Here is a 25,962-nt window from a genome sequence, read left to right on the forward strand (position 1 = left end):
TGGGGCTCCCTGCATTGTACCTGGGCCACTGTGAACACCTGGACAGGCCCACAACGGTTTCCACTCATACCTGAAGAGTGGACGGTGAGGCAGTGGCTTGTATGGAGAGGGAAGTGAGCCCAGTGGGAATGATTCGGTCTGATGGCCCGTTCCCATGACCTAGGTCTGAATAGTCAGGAACATGTGCTTTTCCTGAGAGGACCTTAGAGACCATTAGTGGAGCCCAATGCCAGTGAGGCCGGATGCACTGACCGCCTCCCACGGCATGCTGCCCTCAAGCTGATCAGCCCTGTGGAGCCACTTGTCATTTCAGAAGGGCCTCCATACCAGGCTTCACTGAAGCCATTTCATCCAGAGAAATGTGGCAGGAACAGGATTTGCTTATTTGAATGCTATGGTCATCCAGGGCTGAGAGAGAAACGAGGAGATGCCAGTTGGATAAGGATTGAGCAAATTACATATGAGAAGTTTTATTAATATTTGCATATCTCTAGGACAATTATAGATAAGTAACAGCCCCTCATTTTGCTCTGAAGGGAATGTCCTGTGTATATGATGCTGACATCGTCTGTCCTTGCTGAAGAATAATTTTCTAGATCTTCCTGTGAACTAGGAGTTCTTAAACTTTACAGATATCAAAGAGAATTAACTCTTACATTCAGAAATCAGCTAAAAGCATGACATGTATTTTAAGTTTTTTAAAAGTTATGTCTGGTTAAACAGAGACTAGTACTTCTCCAGTCTTCTTAAAATTCTTTTTCCTAGAATCTGCACATAGAATTTTAAGTTCTCATAGCTACAAAACCTACAAGTCATTGGGTAAAATTAGTAATGCAGTCATTGAAGGGATGATAATTAATGCTACAAATAGCATTATTTGTAACTAAATGATAGGAAGATCAAATTAGACATAGTGTATTTCCATTATGTTTTTAAAAACATAAAAGAATATCAGACATGCTTGCTAAACAAAATTATCTTCACCACAGAACCTCTATGACATTCAGAGAAGCTCCAAAATGAAAAGTCATTTGAATAAAGACATAGGTATAAAAGAAATTTAAGAGTTATAATCAATTTTTTAAATTATTAAATGATATACATAAAATCATAAGCTTCTCTTGATCTAAATAAATGTTTCAACCTAAGGATAAAGAAAATTAACAGGGCTCAGTATTGCCGCCTCTGGTGTGAATGTTGCCATCTTTTGATTTTGTTATGAATGTGTTGCTGTTACAGCAATCGTGCTTTCATAGCCCTGGGCACATTTAATTAAACACTGTGCTAGCCATTTAATACACAAGAGACCAGAGAAGTGCCAAGAAATCCTTTTTCAATATGCTTATATTAAAAAAAATGTCAGTAAAGAAAATTGCATAACAATTTATGGTGACTTTATTATTGAACTTTATTTGTACATTACTTTATTATGTATTTGTTAGCAGATGCCATCAAATAATAGAAAACGCTACTAAATAATGTGATATGATTTTTATTAGATCAAGGGACAACAACCTGCATGACATAAAGATGTGGTAATCATAGGAAAGATGACATACTCTAACTTATTCTAAAGAAGAAATAAAAGAAAAGCTATTCTGTGGCCTTGAAGTATTAGGGTCATAAACTGATAAAATTATCCAGAAAAGCCTTAGAGACATCAGAATATTCCCCCATTTAAGCAGCAATATGTTGAAGAATAAATTTCCATTTTTAGTAGTTCAGTTCTATTCTCTATAACCCCTAAAGGGCAATGCTGTTCGATATATCTTTGTAATGACAAAATTGTGGCTGTTTAGTGTGTTTATTTAACCAGCTAATGTTTATTGGCAGGCCTGCCTCTTAAGTACACTAATACTTTGTTGGATGTAATGTCTTTTATTATTTTTTCTTATAGGAATTTTGTTTGAAGCTTGAGGAAAATAATATTCTATAGAAGTTTTTGGCTTTCTTCCCTCACAGATGTATTGATTAATAGAAATAGATAATTACGATGTTGCAAATAGAATGAAAAACTTAGGGAAGTATTTCATGATTTCGTAAGTACCGGTAACACTGCACAAAATATTATCCTCAAAGAAAGAAATTATGTATGTTTATTAATTCACTGAGATAAAAGTCATGTTTGGTGGCTTCTTATTAAATTTACAATAACATATTGCAAAAGAAAAGCTAACTTTTGATGTAAGTTAAAGGCCAATCAGAGCTTTTTTAATGCCATGTATCAACATAATGCTAATTTCAAATATCAAATTTCCAAGTATTTCTTAAAATCTTGGCTAATGAGTTAGGTATCATTTCTTACCTGTGATTTTATTAAGTATTTTTTAGGAGATTAGGGTGTAAGAGGCTAAAGATGTTGAGAGTGAACAAGTCTGCCTTAGTCTCCCAGGTTATTTCTCTGGAGTCTGGTATCTTCTCACATGCGTGTGTGATTGGCACTCAGCTCAACATGGGTTCCCTTTAGATGTAAGTCATTCTTTCTCTGCAGAACTCTCCTCCTCAGTACATTGCCCTGGAAACTCTGGGTTCTGTGGCTTCTCTGGATTCCCAGGTCATTTCTCTCCTGGCTGGGAGATGTTGTGCTCTTCCTGGGCCAGCTAGTTTATTTCTAGTTTCTCAAGAATTACTGTCCTTCCTTGCCAGACACCAATGTCTTGAATTTCATTGTTTTATTTATTTGGTTGGTTGAGTTTATACTTGTTTCTACATTATATTATGTTTTAATTATCTCTTTTTCTATTATTTACCAATACCACACTGTCTTGATTATCAGAGCCTTTTAGTAAGCCTTGAAGTCAGATAGTGTTAGCTTTCAACTTTGTTCTTCTCTTTCAGTGATGTACTGGCTATTCTGGATCTTTTACCACTCTCTCTATAATGTTTAGAATGAGTTTGGTAATATCTACAAAATAACTTGCTGAGATTTTGTTCGGGATTGTGATGAATGTATATATGAGGTTGGGAAAAACTGACATCTTGACAACATTGAGTCATCCTATCCATAAACATGGAATATCGTTCCATTTATTTAGTTATTCTTTAATATATTTCATCTGAGTTTTGTAGTTTTCCTAACATAGATCTTGTGCATATTTTGATAGATTTATACATAAATATTTCATTTTGGAGGGGTGTTAATTAAGTATTAGTGCTTTTTTTTTATTTCAAATTTCACTTGTTCATTGCTGGTAAAAAGGATTGACTTGTACTTTAACCTTGTATCCTGTAACCTTGTTATAATTGCTTATGTAGTTCCAGAAGATTTTTGTCAATTCTTTCAGATTTTCTACTTAGTCATTTCACCTGTGAGCAAAGACAATTTTATTTCTTTCTTTCCAACAGATTAAACTTATTTTTCACTATATGAAGCTATGTATAAAATAAGAGAAAATTCAGAACTCTTCAATAAGTAGCAATAATTTAAAATTATGCTGAAGTTAGAGATGATTAGTTGCCCAATAATGTTTAATTTGAAAAAAATCATGAAATTATATATTCATCCATCTGCCAGATGTTTTGTTACAGTGATAGCAATGAATGTGTATTATGAGAAATTTTGAGAGTCCTTGTTTTAATATTTGAATGTTAATTCACTAAAAACACATGAGCATATTAATGTAAACTGTTGTTTAATTGTTTCTCTTCAAATAAAATGTCAATTAATTTTTTCCCTGAATATTTTGACCCTTTCCAGAGTTTAAGCCTTACTAGTCACTGATTTTTATGAAATAATATGCTTACTTAAACAAAATTAAGTTATAGGAAATGGACCATTTTTCAATCAAATCAGCCCAGGCTCATAATTTAACACAAAGGTGCACTGTGCATTCTGTTTATTGGTTATGTATACAGGGAAGTGAAAGAACATGGCCAGAAACCATTAACAGTGGGGTGTGTGTGCACACATGTGTGTGTGTCTGTGCTTAGGTTTGAGTGAGAATAATAACATGAGCATTTAGCCCCTAATATTAGTTAAAAAAAAAAAATGGATACTTTTCAGCAGTTTTTTAAAAAACAAATATGCCACACAGACTTTATACCCTAAGATGAAAGTAAACTCAACTTTCATCAAGACTTTTTGGCAAAAAATGTTATAGAAATTGATGGGTATTATCGTATGAAACAGCAGCAACTACTTTCAGTGAAATAAGATGTCTGAACTAAGCCTCCTTCCTTCTCTCTTATTCTTTTTCCTCCTTTGGCCCTATTTTTTATTTCTGTGTGTATTTAGTTAACAAAAAAATGCCAAGGTAATTAAGGTATATGGTCCTCACTTTTTAAAAGGCAATCGACAACATAGATAAAAAACATTTAGCATATATGCTTTAGTATTTTAGTCACATATTATCTGTGTAAATTATATATATAGTATATTTCAGTTTTCCAGAAACTTTATTAACTTGAAGCTGTAACTCCATTAACTTTATTCCTTTTTTATTTCCAAAAATAGAAATATGTCCCAAAAGACAGGAATGCCAACAAAATAATAAAATAACCTTTAATATCAATGTTTGTGAAACAAAATTAGAATCAAAAGAGATTTTTCCTTTAAGTACATTTATAAAAATGTGCTGGGCTGGGTGTGGTGGCTCACGCCTGTAATCCCAGCACTTTGGGCGGGCGAGGCAGGAGGATCACCTGAGGTCAGGAGTTCGAGACCAGCCTGGTCAACATGGTGAAACCCCATTTCTACTAAAAATACAAACATTAGCTGGATGTGGTGGTGGGCACCTGTAGTCCCAGCTTCTCAGGAGGCTGAGGTGGGAGAATTGCTCTAACCCAGCAGGTGGAGTTTACACTGAACCAAAAGCATGCCATTGCACTCCAGCCTGGGTGACAGAGCAAGACTCCGTCTCAAAAAAAAAAAAAAAAAAAAGTACTGACTTGGACTAATTATTTATCATAAATATTAATGCCACTTTTTAGAAACAACATTTCTTGTATTATTCTGTCTCTGAGCTTTGGTAGGAGTAGGCATGTTTAAGGAAAATACTGCTGATGTTATGCCACTGAAAATAAGCACATAGATATATGGCAGCTCTCTCAATCCCGACTGAGATGCATTTGCCCCTCAAGTCAGTTATTTCTCTATTCAGTATCAAATTCATCACACAAGGCATAGTATTTAAAGGTAACACCAAAACTTTTATGAGCTTGTTTATATAATAATAACTGCATTTTGTTGCAATCCACAAACCTAAAAGCAGGGATTTAGTTTAGCAGCAGAGGAGCTCACTGATGCCTGCCTATCTTTCTTCTGGCACAGTGTTGTCCAATTATTTTGAGCTTATCCTAAGCTTCATGTGAGTTCCCTGGATATCCACACAAATAATCATCATGCAGACAAAACAGAGGTAATACGAATAAACAATAAAAATATTTTTAAAGCTATTAAAAGTTGTTCCTAGGTAGAAAGTTTGTTTAAAGCAACCACCAATAATTCATTCTGTACTAGGCTCTAACAAAATCTATCCAAATGTTCACAAACTGAAAAATCAATTCTTGCTGATCATATTTTAATATATCTGGAAATTAATTGCAGCTCTTTAATAAGAGAGTTTTCTACAAATACAAGTAAGTTTTTAAAAAGATCCAAAATCATTGTTTGGTCAAAGAAATCAGAAAAATAATATCAAAGTATTTGAAAAACAATGAAAAAAACCTCTGTGTATCAATATATACCCAACATAGTTATGGCAGGCATGTTATGGCTACCAAAAATATGTTTAATGAAAGGATTCTTAAAACCTACTTCTAGGTTAGGAAACATGGCAAATGGAAATCCGGGTTGCAGATGAAATTGTTTGCTAAGCCTCTGACCGTAAGAAGGGGAAATTGTTCTGTATCATCCAGGTGGGCCTAATGTCAGGAACAGGGTCCTTAAAGTGGAGGAGAAAACCAAAAGACAGAACCAGAGAGATGGGGTCTTGAGAAGGACTTGAACAGACATGGCTAGCTTTGAAGGCTGGAGAAGGGGCTGCGAGTCCAGGAATACAGGTGACTTCTATCAGATTGGTACAAAAGTAACTGCACTTCTTGCCATTTTAATACATCAAAAAGCACAATTACTTTTGCACCAACCTAACAGAAGCTGGAGAAGGCATGTCAACAGATTCTTGCCTATCACCTGCAGGAGGAACACAGCCTTGCTGATACTCTGATTTCATCCCAGTGATACCTATTTAGGACTTCTGAGCTCTAAAATGGTAGGACAATAAAGTTTATGCTGTTTTAAGCCATAAGGTTACAGTAATTTGTTACGCAGCAATAAGAAACTTGTTCAAATATTTTTATGCAATAAAAACAATCTAAGTCTTCACCTTATATTTCTTAAGTTCAAAAATATGTTAAATAAAAACCAAAGCACCCAGTGGCAACAATACCCCAGTGGCAGCAAACACACATAACACCCATCTTGGTTTCTAAGACCATTGTCCAATAAAATGAACCAGCACACTTTCAAGAAATGGTAGATTCTAGGACTGAAGCAGAAAAAAAATATAAGATAATTCCAGAGCATCTTGTGGTGTCAGAAAATAAGGAAGTTCTCAAAACAACAGCAACAGAAAAACAAATCAAGGAAAACACGATATTTATAGTCTGTACTGTTAATGTGATGTTAAAAAAATGGTATTTTAACTCTAGTTTCTCTCTCCAAAACACACAACCCCAATCTAGTCATAAGAAAAACAGCAGACTAATACCAGGTGAGGGACATTGTATTAAACACCTGGACAGTACTCCTCAAATATGACAAGGTCATCAAAGACAAGTTTGAGAATCTGTCTCAGACAAGGTGAGCTTAAGACAGCATCACAGTTATAGATACAATCCTAGAGAAGAAAAAGGCCCTTAGGTGTGCAATAAAGTAATCTCAATGCAGTATGCACTTTAGTTAACAATAATATGTCAATATTGATTTATTATTTATATCAAAATACCATACTAATGTAAAGAATTATACTAATGTAAGAAAAGAGAACGTGGGGTATATAGGAATCTACTGTTTTTTTTCTTAAAAATTGTTCTAAAATTAAAAAGTTGCATAAGAAAAAAGGAAAATAAAATTTTAAAAACAAATAATATATTAGAAAATGTAAAGTTAAAGTTGTAAGAAAATAAAAAAGAAGTCTGGTTCTTTATAAAATATAATCACATAGAAAAATCTTGAATATACTGATTCATGTGAAAATGAAATCATTAAGTAGGAAGAAGACAGAAATTCAAAAAATACTTAAGAGGCTTAGCAAACAATTTAGCAAAAAATAAAAATTTAATATAATTTTGAACAAGCATTTTTAGTTTATATGAGGTATAAGATGTTGTGGTGGACCCAAGGGTACTGAATCATTATTCTTACAGTTGACAAATAGAGAGAAAAGCTAGTAGGTATCCTGCCTTCTCTGAGCTATTACTTTGGTGCATGCAAGTAGTTGATGGGAAAGAAATCCTTCATTATAGACAAATTCCAATTAATTATAGAAGGACTAACAGTATTAGAACATCACAATTTTACAATTCCTGATGAAATCTTTTTTAAAAGAAACTATCAAAAATAGCTGCTAAAACCATTAACCAAAACTTTGATGTGAAACTTTCCGCTGGGAATATGAGGCTGAGCACACTGATTTAACTTTGGTATCAGTAAAGTGGGACAATCAGAAACTGTGGCAAATAATGTGATGAATGGGAAAGCTCGTAGCCTTGCCTGTGAATCCTTTTGTGTTCAAACAATTAATCCTGAATCTAAGCAAGACATTTGCTCTTAATACTAGAATATAGAAAAGGGCTGGGAAAACCCTCAGCCAAATAATAAATGTGAAGGTGGACAAACGTCCTAGTGCCCCACGCTTAGATGAACATGGTATTGTAATAAACCACTTTGACCAATACATGAGTGGTATAGCAAAAAAGATAGGGAGGGCACTTGTAGAAGGAGGGGACCCCACTGATGAGGTGGTAGGCTGTGGAGGGAGAGGAAGCTGTCTATTGGCATGTGAGTAGGTCCCCGTCACTAGAGAGCCTGTGACCTTCGCAAGTATTTGTCAAGGTTTCCATTTTTCCCCCCTTAGCTGGGGCACGTTGCCTACAGTGGGCTGGAGTTGGGAATTTATTTCTCTTCTCCCAGGTCAGGTGGGCTCTGATAATACCCCAGCAGGTTAGGCTTGATTTAAGAGTTTCTCCTGAGAGCAGATTAGTTAAGAAAAAGAGAGTACCATGGCATATTTCCAAATGTTTCCTTTTTCTCCAGGGATTTTTCTCTGGTTTTCACTGTCAGAACCTGGTTGAGTTTCTGGGGGTAAACCTTGCAAAACTGTGGGATCTCCACGCCAATATAAAATATATCCCCCTGGGATTTCCACCCAGATTCACAGTATATCCCCCTGGGATCTCCACCCAGATTCACAGTATGTCCCCCTGGGATCTCCACCCAGATTCACAGTATATCCCCCTGGGATCTCCACCCCACTACACAGTATATCCCCCTGGGATCTCCACCCCACTATACAGTATATCCCCCTGGGATCTCCACCCCAATATATAGTATATCCCCCTGGGATCTCCACCCCAATATACAGTATATCCCCCTGGGATCTCCACCCCACTATACAGTATATCCCCCTGGGATCTCCACCCAGATTCACAGTATATCCCCCTGGGATCTCCACCCAGATTCACAGTATATCCCCCTGGGATCTCCACCCAGATTCACAGTATATCCGCCTGGGATCTCCACCCAGATTCACAGTATATCCCCCTGGGATCTCCACCCCACTATACAGTATATCCCCCTGGGATCTCCACCCCAATGCAGTTTCCCCCTCGAGATTTTAACCATCAGACTTGTCCACTCAGTCTCCAGAAACTCAGCAATTGCAGTTTAGGTCTCCCTGCCATAGCTGTGGTTCCCACGGAGGATTCCACTTCAGTAAGCTGCAGTTATCTGTGCTCACCTGCCTGTCTCTCCAAGGTCAGGGGAAGCGTTTGCCCTATGATGTCAGTTTTCTCCAAGATCTAAGAAGAGCTGTTGGTTTTTCAGTCTGTTAAGCTTTTTTCTTGTTGTGAAGAAGGGAGTGAACACTTCCAAGTTTATTCCGTGTCCTACAGGAAACAAAGTCTCCCTTTGAAATTTGCAAACTGTCTTTTATTTACTTGCTAACGCAGTATACACACGGGATTAAACACCTAAGATGCACAAAAGTGTCATGTAGTGAATTTACATTTCCTCATTATCACTTGTCCTTCACCCTATTCCATCCAGCAAAGCGACAACTGGTCCTACTCTCATAGGTCTTTCCAGGATTATTTTATGAACACAGAAGCATATCTGTATATTAAATCATCATTTTTTAAGAGTCGCACGTTATACATATTGTTGTGTACCTTTAATCTGTAACTTCTGGGTTTTGTTTTTATTTAAAATAAATCCACATTTTACATACTATTTTGTTGTTTTAATTCTATTTTTAATCTTTTACTCATCTAGAAATTTTTTACCAAAGATATGAGACAATACCCTAACTTTATTTAGTGAGATAATACACTACAGTGTCAATTGTACACATGCCATTGTTTAAATAATGAGCTGTTTCTACCTAAAGCAGTTTTCATCTCATGGCACATGTGTGGCTATCTGTGGACTCTACTCGTGTGTCCATTCTAGCACCAAACTCTTTTAATCACAGTCTCTTTATAACATGTTTTTACCTCCTACACAGTTAAAATATTTTCATTATTCATATTTGTCAGAAACTTTTTGACTATGCATTTTCCTTTTCTCATATTAACTTTAGGAATAGCTTGTCTAAGACAAGAAAAAAAGACTTTTTTAAATTGAGTTAAATTATATGATAATTTGTGTAAAAATAAGACATGTGTTTCTAAACTTTGCCCTTGTCAGAAATGTATATTTTCTTTGATCCAGCTTTCTAATTGATTATTTTAGCTAGCAATGAGAGAGACAACAATCAAATGGTTTTTGTTATATTTTAATTAAATATTTCTTGCAAAGTGAATGTCAATATAGACAATGTAATAGTGAGACTTCTTCTGGGAAAAGTGTTGAAATTAAAGATGCCTTCATTTGTAAACTGTACAAATGCATTGACTTCAAGGCATTTTGTCATCCATTTTCTACCCTGGAGAAGACTGCCCTGGAAGAGACTGTACCATGAAATTGGTTCAGGGATTTCTCATTTGTCCACTTCAATGCCCAGGAGATTGCTGATGAGCTCATCACCAAAATGAAGGATTTGGTCCTCAACAATCCAGACTATTTCTGGGCAAATGAGAAAAGGAAGGCCCGGGAGTTGGGCATTGTTGCTATAGCTGCCACTTAGGAAAGAAGAAATCAGGTAGTGAAATATCAGCCAATTTCTCATTGATTTTTAGCATTTTCAGACTTCCTTTCTTCAACCATGATGCTCAATCCCAACACCATAAATAGCAGATTAATAGGTCATTTTGTATCAGGATATCAATTATAAAAATCCTGTAATTGGCTGGGGACAGTTGCTCACGCCTGTAATCCCAGCACTTTGGGAGGCCAAGTTGGGCAGATCACTTGAGGTCAGGAGTTCAAGACCAGCCTGGCCAACATGGCTACTAAAAATATAAAAATTTCTACTAAAAATATAAAAATTTAGCTGGTGTTGTGGCACACACCCACCTGTAGTCCCAGCTGCTCAGGAGGCTGAGGGTGGAGAATCACTTGAACCTGGGAGACAGAGGTTGCAGTGAGCGGAGATCGCATCACTGCACTCCAACCTGGATGACAGAGTGAGACTCCATCTCAAAAACAAAAACAAATCCTGTAATTGTATCATTTTAACAATTAGTTTTCTTGATTCTTGCAAGGGCCGGAGTGTTATCCTTTTTTATGTTCCCCATGTGAAATGGGATTTATTTGACATACTCCCATCTGAGTTTCTCAATGAAGGGTTGTAACTTCAGAAACATTAATAAAATACAACAATTGCCTTACATGAGGTGTGAAACTTTAATTAAAATATGCTTACTTAATTTATAATTGGAAAAAGTGAGTTTGCTACCATGTGGTGTTGAAAACTCACACAAGAGGAGGTTCCTGGGTCCTCCATCTTTCACTGGTGTCAAAGGCTCGTATTATGATTAGGGCTATGCAGGCTACATGGAACTCATCTGCAGACAGTGTCAGGACAGGAACATCATTCTACCCTCCTCTCTAAGATCTACAGTTACATGACCAGGAGGAAATGATATGGATTCCGAATTTCTACTAAATAAATAAAATACTTCATTGGCTTGTTCTGTAATACAGCTGGTCAGACATTTAATTGCCTTTAATTCATGCTTATCTTAATTAATGTTGCCTGTCAGCAAGTGGCACTTATAGGTAAGAAATTCTTCTCTAACCTAAAAAACAAAAGTGAGTCTCACTGACTGGCTGGTTCATCGAGAAGCATAAATTCTACTTCAGAATGGGGTCTCTAAAAGATTAGAATCCAAATAATGGGAGATTCACTAGAAGAAATGGTCAGTTGACTGGACTTTCCTTGAATGATTAGTCTTATCTAAATCAGGCTGCAGTGTTATTGAGTTAACATTTTGCAGAATTAACTCAAATAGAAAATTTGGTTTATCAATCAAGTGGAAAATGCGGGGCTAAGAAGTCATTAGTCTTTTGCTCTTTTTCCTTTTTCTTTTTCTCCCTTCTTGGAATGAATAAATGAACTATGAAAAATTTTAGAAAAATCTACTATGATATATATATATAAAAGAAAAATCTACTATGATACTTTTTTCTTCTTCTCTTTTCATCCTTGAATCTTGACAAAGCAGATCTCATATGTATTCCTAAAAGGGAACTTGTAGCACTTCTCCTGAGAATATGATGCTGTAAAATATCAAAGGAGAATAAAGCAATTTAATGTGCTTCATAAGTTCCTACCCATGCACATCTTCCTGCTTAATCATGTGTTAAATCTTCTTACCTAATCACACACAGAAAGTCAGGTTTGACTTCCTGAATGCTTATAACACCTGTCTAGACTTGTCTGTTTTTTAACTTATCTGCATAAAGCACTATGCATGCTTCTTATATACTAGGATGTTCTCATTTCTATATCCTTAACTAAGCAATGCTCAAAGGAGTGGACGACGACATTGAAGACCTCATTCCTTACCCTAACGTGGAACCACAATGCCAGATAACCCCACATTTCCTCTGAGGACGTGGATTCTATTTTCCAGTTCTTTGAAACTGGCTCACCCTGTCTGTCATTGGATGATGAATGTGGTCTAAATAGCAGTGAGTCAGTCCAAGCCTTGGTATTTCCCTTGCTCTCTCTTGCACCCCGTTCTGCCATCACTACGGGAAAATGCCCAGCCCTGAAGAATGAGAGGTGCGAGCATCCACATGGTCTCCTAGGGAATGCCCTCCTCAATGAGCCAACAGCCAGCTGACACTCAGGCCGGTGAGGGAACTGTACACATTCAGCAGGGCTCCCCCAGCCGCTGTCCCCAGACACAAGCACAATTCATGCTTGATGTTGTTTAGCACTGAAGATTCCTGGCTGTTTGTTACACAGCCTCATGAAGGAAAAGATTATTGATATATCAGGGTAATGTTAGTGAGTCTGAATTTTGAAACACAGGATAAATGACTCTTTGCATAAATGAAAGCTTTAAACAGGCTTCAATGGCCAAGTCTCAAAGCTTATAACCTAATCAGAGTTGATGGTTTTAATCATTTTTATGAATAGAAATCATATGGGTGTTTTAAATGTATATGCACCTAACATTTTCCAATTATTAAGAATAGGCTTTCATAAATATTTTCTTTCCTTTTTGACAAGACCATTCACAGCATATGTCGAGACATAAATGGCCATATTTTGCATGTGTTTTTTTTGTTGTTAGCCTTACAGAAAAGAAATGCCTAGAACTGAGAGTTTATCAATCAGTCTCCAATCTCTTTGAAAAGGACAATCATTTAGTATGTATGAGGCATATAGAGACTTTCACTGTAGTGGCAACAAATGTATTGGCAACTAAAGAGACTCTGATTTGGAATCCCAGCTTCTTAGTTATCACCCAACTCAATAAAATTATCTCAGCTGTATTTGCCTCACTTGTAAAATGACAGTAACAAAATCACACACAGAAGAAGTATAATGTACCACGTTATTCCATGCAGTTGTGCACTTATATCTATTTACATGCAAGGGTTCTGTAAACTTTCAAGTACTACGTTAACGTAAGTTGTGATCATTGTACCGCCTTGTCAAACATTTCAAGCAACCTTTGCCTCTCCTATCAATTTCCTTTTCATTATGATTTGAGCTCTACTTATTTGGTTTGATGTATTTAATTACATGATAGCGATCACTGGCTCTTTTTCCTTTCCTCAGATCTCGACACTGCAGACCAGGGGCAACATGTCCCATTGACAGTCACGCTCTGGAGTGGGACGGGCAGTGAGAGACCCGAGACCGCAGGATGGGGAAGAAATAGCCCAGCTCAGGCTACTGGGTTGAAGAACTGCCAGAGAGTGATCGCCGACGTGCAGATTTCTGATCTACGTTTAATGTAGAAGCTGACTGTTCTGTATCTGACGTTTTATTTAGAGTCTATGAAGTAGCTTAGGCCAATTACTCACAGCCGCCTGCCCCTCCTCAGTTACCTGGACATATGTCTTGTGTTCTGGAATCAAAGCTAATTCTGAATGCATATCCTGAAAACATGGGACACTTACTCAGATTTCACTCTTGGGTGTCATTGGCCTTTTAATTATTTTCTATCAATAGACCGACCTTAGATTTACTTGTCAAAAAAGGTAAGGTCATTTTATGAGCACTTTCATTCCAATTTCCCAGATGTCTTTTCTGATTAGAAAAACCTATAAACTATGTAGCTTTGAATTTATAGAATCATTATTCCTGAAGGTTTTGCTGTCCTTCGCGCTCAGAGATGGTCCCACTGACCCGGGATGGCAGAGCCTGTGATCGCAGCTCCAGGGGCACTCAATTCATTTGTTTCCCTGCGTCTCCATCTCCCCATGTTATCCTGTCACCCCACAAAGCACCTGCGTGCAACCCGGTCAACAGAGTCCATCCATAGAGTCCCGCTGGTTCAGCTGGTTGTTTCCAGCTTTTTGACCGTGACCCACCGTGGGAAGCTCATCTTAACTAGCAATGCAAACGACACACTTACACACGTGCACACACACAGAGCACTTCAAAAAGCAACACTTTATTAACTATGCTACTTCTATCACATTTTAATCCCAGCTCTTTTTAACTTTTGCAGAAAGTGTTTATAAGCATTCAGTTGATTACTACTCACAGTTAGAAAAAAATATATTGGTCACGTGCATGGTAATAAAACTGCAGAGTGTACTGAGCATCAGTTCTTCACGCAGTAATTCTTCACAACAACCGTCAAAAAGCGTCAGAGGCATATTAAGTGAATGGTGGTCTCGGCTCACAGCCTGTGGCTGGCTGAGTGGGCCAGTGAGGGGCTGGTCTGGCTGGAGACTCATGCCCCTGCAGTGAGTTGCGGATTGTTCTGTGCACCCATCTGCACCTCTGCATGTCAGGGGCTGGCTGGAAGCCAGTCTAGAAGGGCCAGAGCTGGGAGAGTGGAGAAATTGACTCTGTCGTCCACCTTGATAACCCAGATATATTCTTGGAATCACGGGAAAGGTCAACAGAGACAGGAGGATTTCTCGAGTACGTTTCAAGGCCTCCACTTCCTTTATCTCTCCTAATAGCTCCTTGGATACAATGTCACAAATCTTGGCCTGAGCAAGAATGTGCAAGTGGGAGCGAGGGTGAGAAATTGGGGTCATTCGCATCATCTATCACAGAGTTTCATAAGGAAAACAGCTGTGACTTTCAGTGCAGTGTACCATCCTAAGCCAAACAAGCTACAAGCAGACCCTCGGTGCTCCTCAGTGCTCTGGAATGAAGCACTCCAATGGCAGTGTCTCTGTGGAATCTGTCATGGAAGTCAACCTTGTATGCTGGTCAATGTCTTGAATAAATGGGGAGAGGAAGAGGAGATTCTAAATGCCTTAACTGTGTAAGAAAATACCATGTATATTAACCATGATGTGGCTTAAAAATAAAGGCATTATTTTAATTTACACACTGGATAGGGAAGACACTTCCAAAACTCAAATAGCCTAGTACAGCAAAAGAAGTGGATGGAGAATTCAATTTCACACCACTGAACTAAAAGATATTTTTCTTCCCTAGCAACCACTAGCAATTGCAAATATCTATTTCTCTGGTATATTATAAAAAATAGCTACAAACAGGTCTCAGCATCCCTGGCCAGGTCAGAATATCTTTGATTCAAACTTAGCAATGAAGAACTATTTTACCAATATACACATTATTTTTCATATTGATTTTACCAATCATTAACACATGCAATTGAGGTGGCAAAATTCTATTCAAATTGCTTTTCCAGAAAAACTTTTGTTGTCTAAAATTTATATGGTGGGATCTTATGTTTGTAGTCTTTTCATATCATGGTCTATTTCCATTACTTGCAGTTTTCATAAAATGAGAATATCATTTTCTTAATGCATGATACCTAATGCTAAATGACGAGTTAATGGGTGCAGCACACAATCATGGCACATGTATACATATGTAACAAACCTGCACGTTGTGCACATGTACCCTAAAACTTAAAGTATAATAATAATAATAAAAAAGTAAAATGTTGGTGCTGTATGAATTCAAACAATGTCTTTTTCACGCAACTTGCTTTAAAAAAATAAGGCAGAGATGTGGCTATGGCTGTCAGTTATTGAATAATAGAACATGCATTTAGCTATCAGAGGTCTGTATTTTGAGACCAAGCTGTGTTGAAGCATTTGAAGATGAGCGTTGATTAATCCTCTCATGCAGCCTAAGGAGCCTACTGGCCATTGGAAAGGTGCCAGGAAGTGGGTTTGAATCTACAGAGGCTCTCGATATTTGCTTGAAGAGCTCCAGCATGAAACAACTGATTAATGTTTAGAGTGACCTTTAGGAAGCAGCACAGAGCACTGGAAAATTCCTTTGAAAATGAGACACATTTGGCCGGGTGTGGTGGCTCACGCCTTTAATCCCAGCACCTCGAGAGGCCGAGGCAGGCAGATTATGAGGTCAGGAGATCGAGACCATCCTGGCTAACACGGTGAAACCCCGTCTCTACTAAAAATACAACAACAACAAAAAAAAATTAGCCGGGCGTGGTGGCAGGCACCTGTAGTCCCAGCTACTCAGGAGGCTGAGGCAGGAGAATGGCGTGAACCCGGGAGACTGAGCTTGCAGTGAGCCAAGATCGCGCACCACTGCACTCCTGCCTGGGCGACAGAGTGAGACTCAGTCTAAAAAAAAAAAAAAAAAAAAAAAAGAGAGACACATTTGGCTATAATGCCCAACAACATTACCGAGAAACGGTTTGAACTTTGGGAAATTTACTTCCATCCTGATTCCTGATTCCTAATCCATAAGGAATGATGAAACCTACTTAGAGGGCTGGCCTGTTATTTATGCAAATTGTATACTCTAGAAAATAAACTCAATCAATAGGACATTTTTAAATGAATTTTCTGGAATTAGAGGTAGTCTGGGCAGTGACTCTAGTTTATTCTGTCTGATGGTATTATATGTTCAGTGATTTTTGACTCCAGAACTTGGCGTCACAAAGAAATTGCCAGCTATAAGGCTGGACTGTGTTGCCAGTGCTAGAAAATTTGATCTAGAAAAAAAAAAAAAAAAACGAAATGAAAGCAAGGGGATACATTCATAAAGGTTATCTTACGAGTGCTCCATAACTGCCAGCACGAACGCCCTGCCCTCTTCAGCGGGATGGGTTGGTGAGCCTCACTGCTAAGGCTGGAATCCTTCACGAGGCTTTCTCTGTGCTAATTAAAAATGATTGACTTTCTTAAGGATCACTTTATGTTCCTAATTTTTGTGTAAACAACTTACAAAATTAAGTCACAAAAAGTTTTCTGTGCTTGTTCATTCTAGCGGAAAAACCAGGAAATTTGTGAGCTGACCAAACCGGATTTGAATTCTGTTTCTGAAAATAAGTAATTATGTGAGTCACTCATTCTCTGAGCTTGAGTTTCTGCATCTGCAAACTAGGGATGATATGTGAGTTTTGCTTCTTTCCCTAAGACAAGTCATGCAAACTGATAAGAGCACAGTAGACCCTTAATTAATGTGTTTCCTGTTTTAGTAGTTCTTAATTCTTCGATTTCCATAAGAATTTAGATTAAAAGATGTAGTTTTGCTCAGATGATGCCAAAATCATATGTGTGTCTTTTTAAAACTTATTATCAAATATAATTATGTAGTCAGTGAATTAAGCAAGAATAAAAACCACAGTGAAACAAATAGTTTCCTTCATGTAAAAATGTGTGTAGAGTTTCCTTCATGTAAAATGTTAATTTTCCTGGAATGCCAGTTTGCGAAACTCCTTATTCAGATGTCTTTTAGAAAAATGCAATACCCCAAATGACTGCCATTTTCTTTAGTAAGTTCCCATTTTTCTGTTGCTGTTTGTGATTGCTGGGCCTCTAAGTTAGTGTTTCGTAAGTCTTTGCCTTGGATCTTCCTTGTTTCAATCCTCTAAACCTGTCAAAAATAACTTAACCTGCTTTATTGCTCCCATAAATTCATATGTAACTAGTAGCTAAATCCAATTTGTATCAGTCTTTCTTTGTGGCCTATTCTAAATCTCCCGGCATGTTTCCCAAAAGTAGAATCCTATTAACACCAAATAACCAGCTCTGTATTTTATTCTATAGTTATTATAGACCTTCCAGTGTCACAATGCAGAAAGGAGCCTGATCTCACCACTGATATATTACAGCAAGAATTCCCAAACTCATTATTCTGAGTGTGTGTGTGTGTGCATGTGCTGTGGGGGTCCAGAGTGTTTTATAGATGTTTATATACATATTGCCTTTGCTTTAAATTTAGATTATTCCCAACACCACTTAAAATCGTTTGACAAGAAACTTCGAGATATTATGGAGTATAAAATGGCTCCACATTATAAAAATAAATAATTTAAAATTCATAATCGAATATATATATATATATATATATATACACTTTTTTTTTTTTTTTTTGAGACGGAGTCTCGCTCTTTGCCCCAGGCTGGAGTGCAGTGGCATAATCTCGGCTCACTGCAAGCTCCGCCTCCTGGGTTCAGGCCATTCTCCTGCCTCAGCCTCCTGAGTAGCTGGGATTACAGGCAGTAGCCACCACACCCGGCTAATTTTTTGTATTTTTAGTAGAGACGGGGTTTCACTGTGTTAGCCAGGATGGTCTCGATCTCCTGACCTCAGGATCCACCCACCTCGACCTCCCAAAGTGCTGGGATTACAGGCATGAGCCACCGTGCCCAGACTTGTAATTGAATATTAAGTGTCACAAAATAATATGAAAGTTGAAAAAATATTTTAATTGAGGTATATGATTTGACTTATTTGATTGACGTGACCTCAAGGGAATACCATATTTGACATACAGTATAGATGCAAGTAGTTGCATATGACCATCCAATTTACATTAAAGGGACATCGAATGTGTAATCTAACAGTCTAAGTTCTGCTTTGCATATTATCTAATGAGCTTGACAATGTTTACTCAGTAAGAGAGTTTCAGGTTGGATTAGCTGATACTCTTAACTATAGAAAGCTTAAAAACGAAACTGACAAAATTCTGCCCATCTTCTGTCTGACTTATAAAATCAAAATTCCCAAAATATGAATTAACCATTATTTAATCACAAAACTATAAATTCAGAAAAATCGATATTTATACAGTATTAATATTTTGGATGAAATTAAGTTACCATGATTATGTTTAAAATGTTCTAATACTGATACATAAGATGATCAATTAGTCAAAATTGTGAGTTAGCATGAAGTGTATTGTCCCAGGAATAGCGTGCCTTGATACAACTGGAAACAGTAGGAAGAATGTGGTTTCAACAAACTCTGTTTGTATCCATTGCTGCATCACACATCACCACACACTTACTACTTACAGCAGCATCCATTTACTAAGCCACAGAGTTCAGATACCCAAGGGCTCAACTGGGTTCCCTGCTCAGGATCTGACAAGGCAAAATCAGCCTGGTCAGCTGAGCTAGCCTCACACGTGAGGGTTTCGACATTCTCAACATTTGTAATATTTCATTATGTGTGACAGAGACAGTCTTGAGTCAGTTTGATTTTCACTTATGTCTGTATTTGGAGACATATCCTTACAAATTTTATCAATTTTCTTGCCATCTCATAATGGTTTCCAAATAAAATATTCATATCCTTAAGGGAATAGTGATAATATAGTTTTGCTTTAGAACAGCACCTATAGTATATATTCCTGAATTGGTAAGTGTTTCATATATGGAGAGCAAACTTTGATAAGAACTACAGTGGACTTTTCATCAGATATCATGCAAACAAAAATACAGTGATGTGGGATATTTAAATAGTTAAGTATTGAAAGAAAAACATCTTCGAGCTAGAATTTTATGTCCATTGAAATTACACTTGAAAAATAAACCATGATTTTTTTCTCAGAAAAACAAAAACTGAAGGAATCTATCACCAATAACACCACTTAAATTAACTTTATCTAACTGACATTTATAGAATATTTCATCCACCAAAACATAGTACACATCCTTCCAAGCTCACATGGAACATACAGCAAGATAGACAGACCACATTATGAGTCACAGCACTCAACTAAACAAATTTAAAATAATATAAAGCTTACAAAGTATATGCTCAGATCATAATAAAATTAACCTAGAGATCAGTAACAGAAATATAGACATAAAATATTTAAATATTAGGAAACTAAACAACGCGCTACTAAGTAATACTTGGGTCAAGAAAAATCTCAAGGTAAATTCTAGAAATATCCAGTCTAAGTAAAAATGAAATTACTACATATCAGAATTAGTGGAATACAGTTAAAGCACTGCTTAGAGGAAAGTTTATGAAATTAAATGCACATATTTGAAGAGAAGAAAGGCCTAAAATCAAGAAATTAAACTTTCACTCTGGAACTAGAGAAAGAAGAGAACTGCAACTCTGAATTAAGCAGAAGAAAATGAATATACAAATTAGAGCAGAAGTAAGTGGAAAAAAAGTATAATATTGAAAATCAATGAAAACAAAAGCTGATTCTTTGAAAACATCCATAAAATTAATAAATCTCCAACCAGAATAATCAACAATAGCAGAAAAAAAAATCTCAGCTTGGGCTTCTCTGGATGTTGGAGTCTCCCCGTGCCCAGATGCTATGTGCTTATAATAAATAGTATGTGTGCTAATGATTTTGGAAGGAACCCTCAGAACTGTGTATCAGCAGCCTCCCTGCCTTCCTAGACAATGTGCAGGGATTGTAAGTCATTTTTTTCTTGGCTTGCCGGGTCACTGTGATGCACAGTAGGTTTTGTAGGGGGCATTTTGAAAGCGAGGAAGGAAAGGATGGTGGGCTTCTATAGTTTTATCCATTTGGGAGCACTGTGAGCCGCACGCCCTCTGTCTTCCCTGGCATTCCTGAGTCCCAGGCACTCTGTGTCTCTGCAAGTAGACAATTTTTCTTTTTGCATCTTCTCCTCCTCCACGTACTTACAACCGGTGATGCTCAAATAATGTCCACAGGTTCGCAAACCGTGAGTTATTGCTCTAGGATGGGATGAGACCAGATATTCAGGGAAACAATTGAGAATTTTCTACAGCAATTTCACGAGTAATTTTATGTCTATTGGACGTAATAGCAAAAATGCTGTTCCTGAGTTTTTATGTCATTTTATTTTTCCACTATTTCCATTTTATTATATTGTACAAAAGTATTGATCTGCAAGAGATTGTAAAGTAAAAATGAAATAAAACATACATTGAAACAAAAGTAGTCTTTCTCCATGAATACTTTGAGAGGCGTGGCTTCAGTCTAGAATCCTTTACCAACATCTTAAGCTACAGAAATCGGTTTACATCCTACATATGTTTGATGCCTACCTTCTTTTCCCTGTGTTAGGTTTATGCTTAAGCATAGTTCAATCTGCCTTCCTGAACCAGCAATTCAATTCTTATCTGTGTGTGTGTATGTGTGTGTGTGTATGTGTGTGTGTGTGTGTGTGTGGTGGTGGTGGTTAGGACTTTAGAAACATTTCTTTTTATTCATAGTGGGTGTAACAACAGTAACATTTGTATAAATTTGTCATTAGAAAGTGCTTGGATTCCAGAAAACTACAGCAAAGCATTCGGTGTAAAGAGACATTAAATAGTATTGCAGTGATGAGCTGTCAATTCTCTCTATGTTCTAGGACCTAGAGACAGTAAATAGGATTGCAGCGATGAGCTGCCAATTCTCTCTATGTTCTAGGACATAAGTCTGAGTGTCTGGATCTGCAACAATGTTAAAGCCTGGCTTTTCACTGTGGTGCAATAGCTGATACATCTTTTAATACTTCAGTTTTCCAGCTGCTGAATTTGTAGCTCCATTTTCCTTTCTTCATCACTTGTTAATGTAAGCATATCAAAACTCCCATCTTCTTGCTGAAATCTTCCATAATCACACTTGCACCAAAGAGTCCAACAAATACAGGTGTATATCATTGGTTATTTTATGTAAGTATATTCTAGCTAGAATTTAAATATTTCAGGAGAGAGATGCTTGTGTATGTTTTTTTTTTTTCATATCTTGAATGGAGTGAATGTCTGAACATATTCACTCATTGAGCCAGAATGACAAGATTGAACATTCACTTAGGAGTGCAGTGACCTCAGTTCTGTGAATTCTATCACTATAAATTGATGAGATTACTCAACTTCACAAAATTTTTTTTCTCATCCACAAAATGGAGGTATTGAAATATTAACTGGTACTACTAAAATTAAAATTCTCTTTTGCAACAACTTAAAAAATAATATTACACTCATCATATACTTTGTTTGTGGGAGTGGGAGAGGTAGTCTTGGTTCTTATTTTACTAATAATATATTTCACCTTATCAATGAATCAGTGAGCTGTAACTACTAAGGTGCAAACCAGGCCACATGCTTCCGTGTGACCTTGGACAAACTTTATCTTTGCTTGCAAAGCAGAACTGCAGCCATGGTCAGGCTTTTGAAAGAAGGACAGCAGGAGGCAGAAGACATCGGAACTTGGCGTTCCTATTTCCATATCAATACTGAGGCTCTTTCCATGATAAGGAACTTCAAATTAATGCTGGGGTCAGGAATCTAAAATCCTATAGAAAGGTCTGCATAAATCTTATTTAACTCAATCAATATTACATAATATCAAAGTTTAGAAAGTTAGTTAATAGCTTTCCGAAATGTTCCCAACTGAATTTAGGGAGATAACGGGTGACAAAGGATGGGCGGTAGAGAGACAGAGTCAGGAGGAGGAAGGGCACCTTAGGGAGAACATAGCTTGTGATTCAAAATATTTCTTTTTAAATACAATTTAGGATGGAGAAAAGAATCTTTCTTACGTAAAAAATATATTTACATACATAGATACATGTGTCTGTATATACGTATAATTAAGAGTTTGTATTTCAATTTTCTTATAATAACCTATAAATTCAGATTAATTGAAGAAGAGAATAGAATCATTGAACCTTTGAGTTAGATAATTTTTCAAAGATCTGTAATATTATTATGTATAAAATTAAGACATAATAAAATAAAAGGTTTTCCTAATTCCTAATTTTTTTTTTTTTTTTTTTTTTTTTTTGAGACGGAGTCTTGCTCTATCACCCAGGTTGGAGTGCAGTGGCGCGATCTCGGCTCACTGCAAGCTCTGCCTCCCGGGTTCACGCCATTCTCCTGCCTCAGCCTCTCCGAGTAGCTGGGACTACAGGCGCCCGCCACCACGCCTGGCTAATTTTTTTGGTATTTTTAGTAGAGACGGGGTTTCACCGTGGTCTCGATCTCCTGACCTCGTGATCCGCCCCCCTCGGCCTCCCAAAGTGCTGGGATTACAAGCGTGAGCCACCGCGCCCGGCCTAATTCCTAATTTTTAGACAAGCTTTAATAAGAATGATAAGTAATTAACATACCACTATTTTTACATAAATGGAGCTTTCTAAGTGCTTCTACAAACAGTTGTTTTCTTTATTTAGGTAAGTGTATTAATATAGACTTGTTTATGTCATTAATTCTCAGAGTAAAATCTTTATTCACACATGGAAGAACAGCAATCCCTCTGAGTTTGAATTTCTGAATTAACTCTGTATCGGAATTTACAAATCAAAATTAATAAGAATTTATCACATTAACATTTGCTAATTACATCATGGATGCAGATCTTTCATTTAAAATATGCTTATGAGAATGTAATTGCAAAGAAATAATGATTTCTGGATCATAAAATGCCAGGCTAAGTTACCTGAAACCTTCCTGTAGCTTTTAAATACCCCCAAATAAAACATTTTTAATGTTCAGATGAGCACAAAAGACAAAGGTAGAAATTCCTAATGTTTCATAAGTAAAGGTAAAATGCTGCAGATGCTCTGAGAGGGAAAGGTACCTGGATGGACAGGGTAGATTGCTGGGAATACAAATTCAAGCGCTGGTGTTTTATTGTCTGAGGGACAAGAACAGAGCCCTGGGGCCAGAGGGAGAACTATGCCTGGCACAGAAGAGCCATTCCGTATATATCAATATTTCTGAAGATGTGGTGGTGGGATTGGAACTGAAGCCCAAGACCCTATGAGGTAGGAGGCAGGACTTGACTCTGGAGATGGGGCTGGGACACTGGACCAAATTGAGGACTAGCTAGAACAGGTCCCAGATGAAGCAGCTTTCCGTAAAACACACCCACCACGGTGTCATGTCAGTTTACCATTGCCGTGGCAACACCAGAAAGTTACCACCCGCTTCCACGGACACAACCCTACTACTGGGGTTCTAGACATTTGTCATAGCCCGCCCTTTGATTTGCATATAGGTAAAAGTGGGCGTAAATATGAGTGCAGACCCGCCTCTGAGCTGCTCTCTGGACACACGGCCTGTGGGGCAGCCCTGCTCTGCCAGGAGCGAACCTCTGCTGGGGCTGAGCACAGCCACGTCAGTCAAAGCTCCTGTTGACCACCACTGCCGCGCCTTTGAATTCTTTTTGGGGCTAAGCCAAGAACCCTCAGGACTAAGCCTCAATCTGGGGGCTGGCCTGTCCTGCAGTACCTGTATTAACCCAGGACTATAGAAGGCTATACTTTTAGCAAAATGGTGACAGGGAAAAACTAATCTCCCTATCAGTACAGGAGTCAAACAAGAAAGTGTGTCTGACTGCCTAGGCTCTGCGTGAAAAGAAATGAAAAATTAGTAAACTGCTTTTAAGAAAATCACAGGCTTGAACTTCCCTCAAGGGGAGAATCTAAATATGTATCCTTGTGAGGCAAGACTCCGATTAATGTAAAAAATTAGCAGTGGGCAATGTACCTAACAAAACAGATGCAAAATGCAAAACCTGCCTGGGTTCTCACAACCCGCCCTTTGATTTGCATATAGGTAAATTCCAAATTCTAAATAGCTAAATTACCTAAATTCCCATGGGATTTACGTGGAAGAAACACCCAACTCGGTGAAGATGAACTCTATGAAAACAACTACAAAGTGCAAAACAGAGGGTAAAAGTCATTCTGTAACGACAATTCTAAACAGTGCTAAAGCGTATAATGAGAGTGGCCTGGGCGTCCTCCCACCACAGCCGCTGTGCGCAGCAGAGCAGAGGCAGGAAGAATCCGGGCAGAGCTGCCACCTGCTGCGGGGAGAGGCTGCGTCCTGCACTTCTTCTATCTGGAGAGGCGCCTTGCCCTGACCTTCCTCCTCAAAACGCGGGCGCGGGGGCTCACGCCTGTAATCCCAGCACTTTGGGAGGCCGAAGCGGGCGGATCACAAGGTCAGGAGATCGAGACCATCCTGGCTAACACGGTGAAACCCCGTCTCTACTGAAAATACAAAAAATTAGCCGGGCGTGCTGGCGGGCGCCTGTAGTCCCAGCTACTCGGAGAGGCTGAGGCAGGAGAATGGCGTGAACCCGGGAGGCGGAGCTTGCAGTGAGCCGAGATGGCGCCACTGCACTCCAGCCTGGGTGACAGAGCAAGACTCCGTCTCAAAACAAACAAACAAACAAAAAAAACCACGCAAGTGGAATTCCAGAAAAGTCACCATGTCTGCACGATGAGAAGTCCAGGGTCTCCTGCCATTGTCAGCATCTGCTGGCCTCTCAGTTTCGCTGACTCACCCCTGGTGCCGGTGTGAGCAGACGGACACCAGAGCTGGAGCAAGATTGCAAGATGTCAATGGGACAGTCATAGAGTGACCTGGGCTATTTCCACATGACCAAGCAGAGATTTCCCGTGAACCAGGAGACCTGAACCACGTTGCTAGAACCAGCATGTAACAAAGGAGCCTGTAGTGAGTGGGCTTCCAACCACAGAGGGGAGGCTGGAGCTGAGGGGAACTAGGAGCCATGGCGCCCGAGCAGACCCACCAGTTACGGAATTGTGCAGTGAGAGGCTCCTGAGTGGGCCTGAGAACTCACCCATGACCTCCTGAGGGCCACAGGGACGTGCCACTGATGGAGACACTCAACAGGATTAGGTGCGGTAGAGACGCGTGTCACTGTCCACTCCGCTGCTCTCCCTCTCAGCACATCCAGAAGGTAAGCCAGAGAAAGCAGCAGCAGAAATGAAAGAGCATGCTACCTATAAAATACATAAAACTATTTTAGATGGTAATACAACAAAATACGTTTTAAAAATGACTATGTATGTCAATATAAAAAGAATTCCTAAGAAAAGAACAGAACATTTGGGAAAAGGATGAATTTCAAAATAACAAACAGAGTTTCTAGAAATAAGTAGTAATCATTGCTGAGTTTGAAAACTCATTGAATGCCAGTGTTCAGAGTAGATCGTAGAAACTAA

General features: G+C 38.1%; 1 long non-coding RNA gene across 1 annotated transcript in view; it reads left to right on the forward strand.

Annotated features, from left to right (window-relative positions):
* LOC131381466 (uncharacterized) overlaps nucleotides 1–14,322 on the forward strand; it is a 66,196-nt gene extending 51,874 nt beyond the window's left edge. Inside the window, exon 3 of the long non-coding RNA XR_009210217.1 lies at nucleotides 13,395–14,322. This is a non-coding gene — a long non-coding RNA (uncharacterized LOC131381466). The remainder of the gene's footprint in view (nucleotides 1–13,394) is intronic.
* The last annotated feature ends 11,640 nt before the right edge of the window (nucleotides 14,323–25,962 follow it).

This window comes from Hylobates moloch, unplaced genomic scaffold, assembly GCF_009828535.3.
Source record: "Hylobates moloch isolate HMO894 unplaced genomic scaffold, HMol_V3 SCAFFOLD_2, whole genome shotgun sequence".
NCBI classification, from domain to species: Eukaryota; Metazoa; Chordata; class Mammalia; order Primates; family Hylobatidae; genus Hylobates; species Hylobates moloch.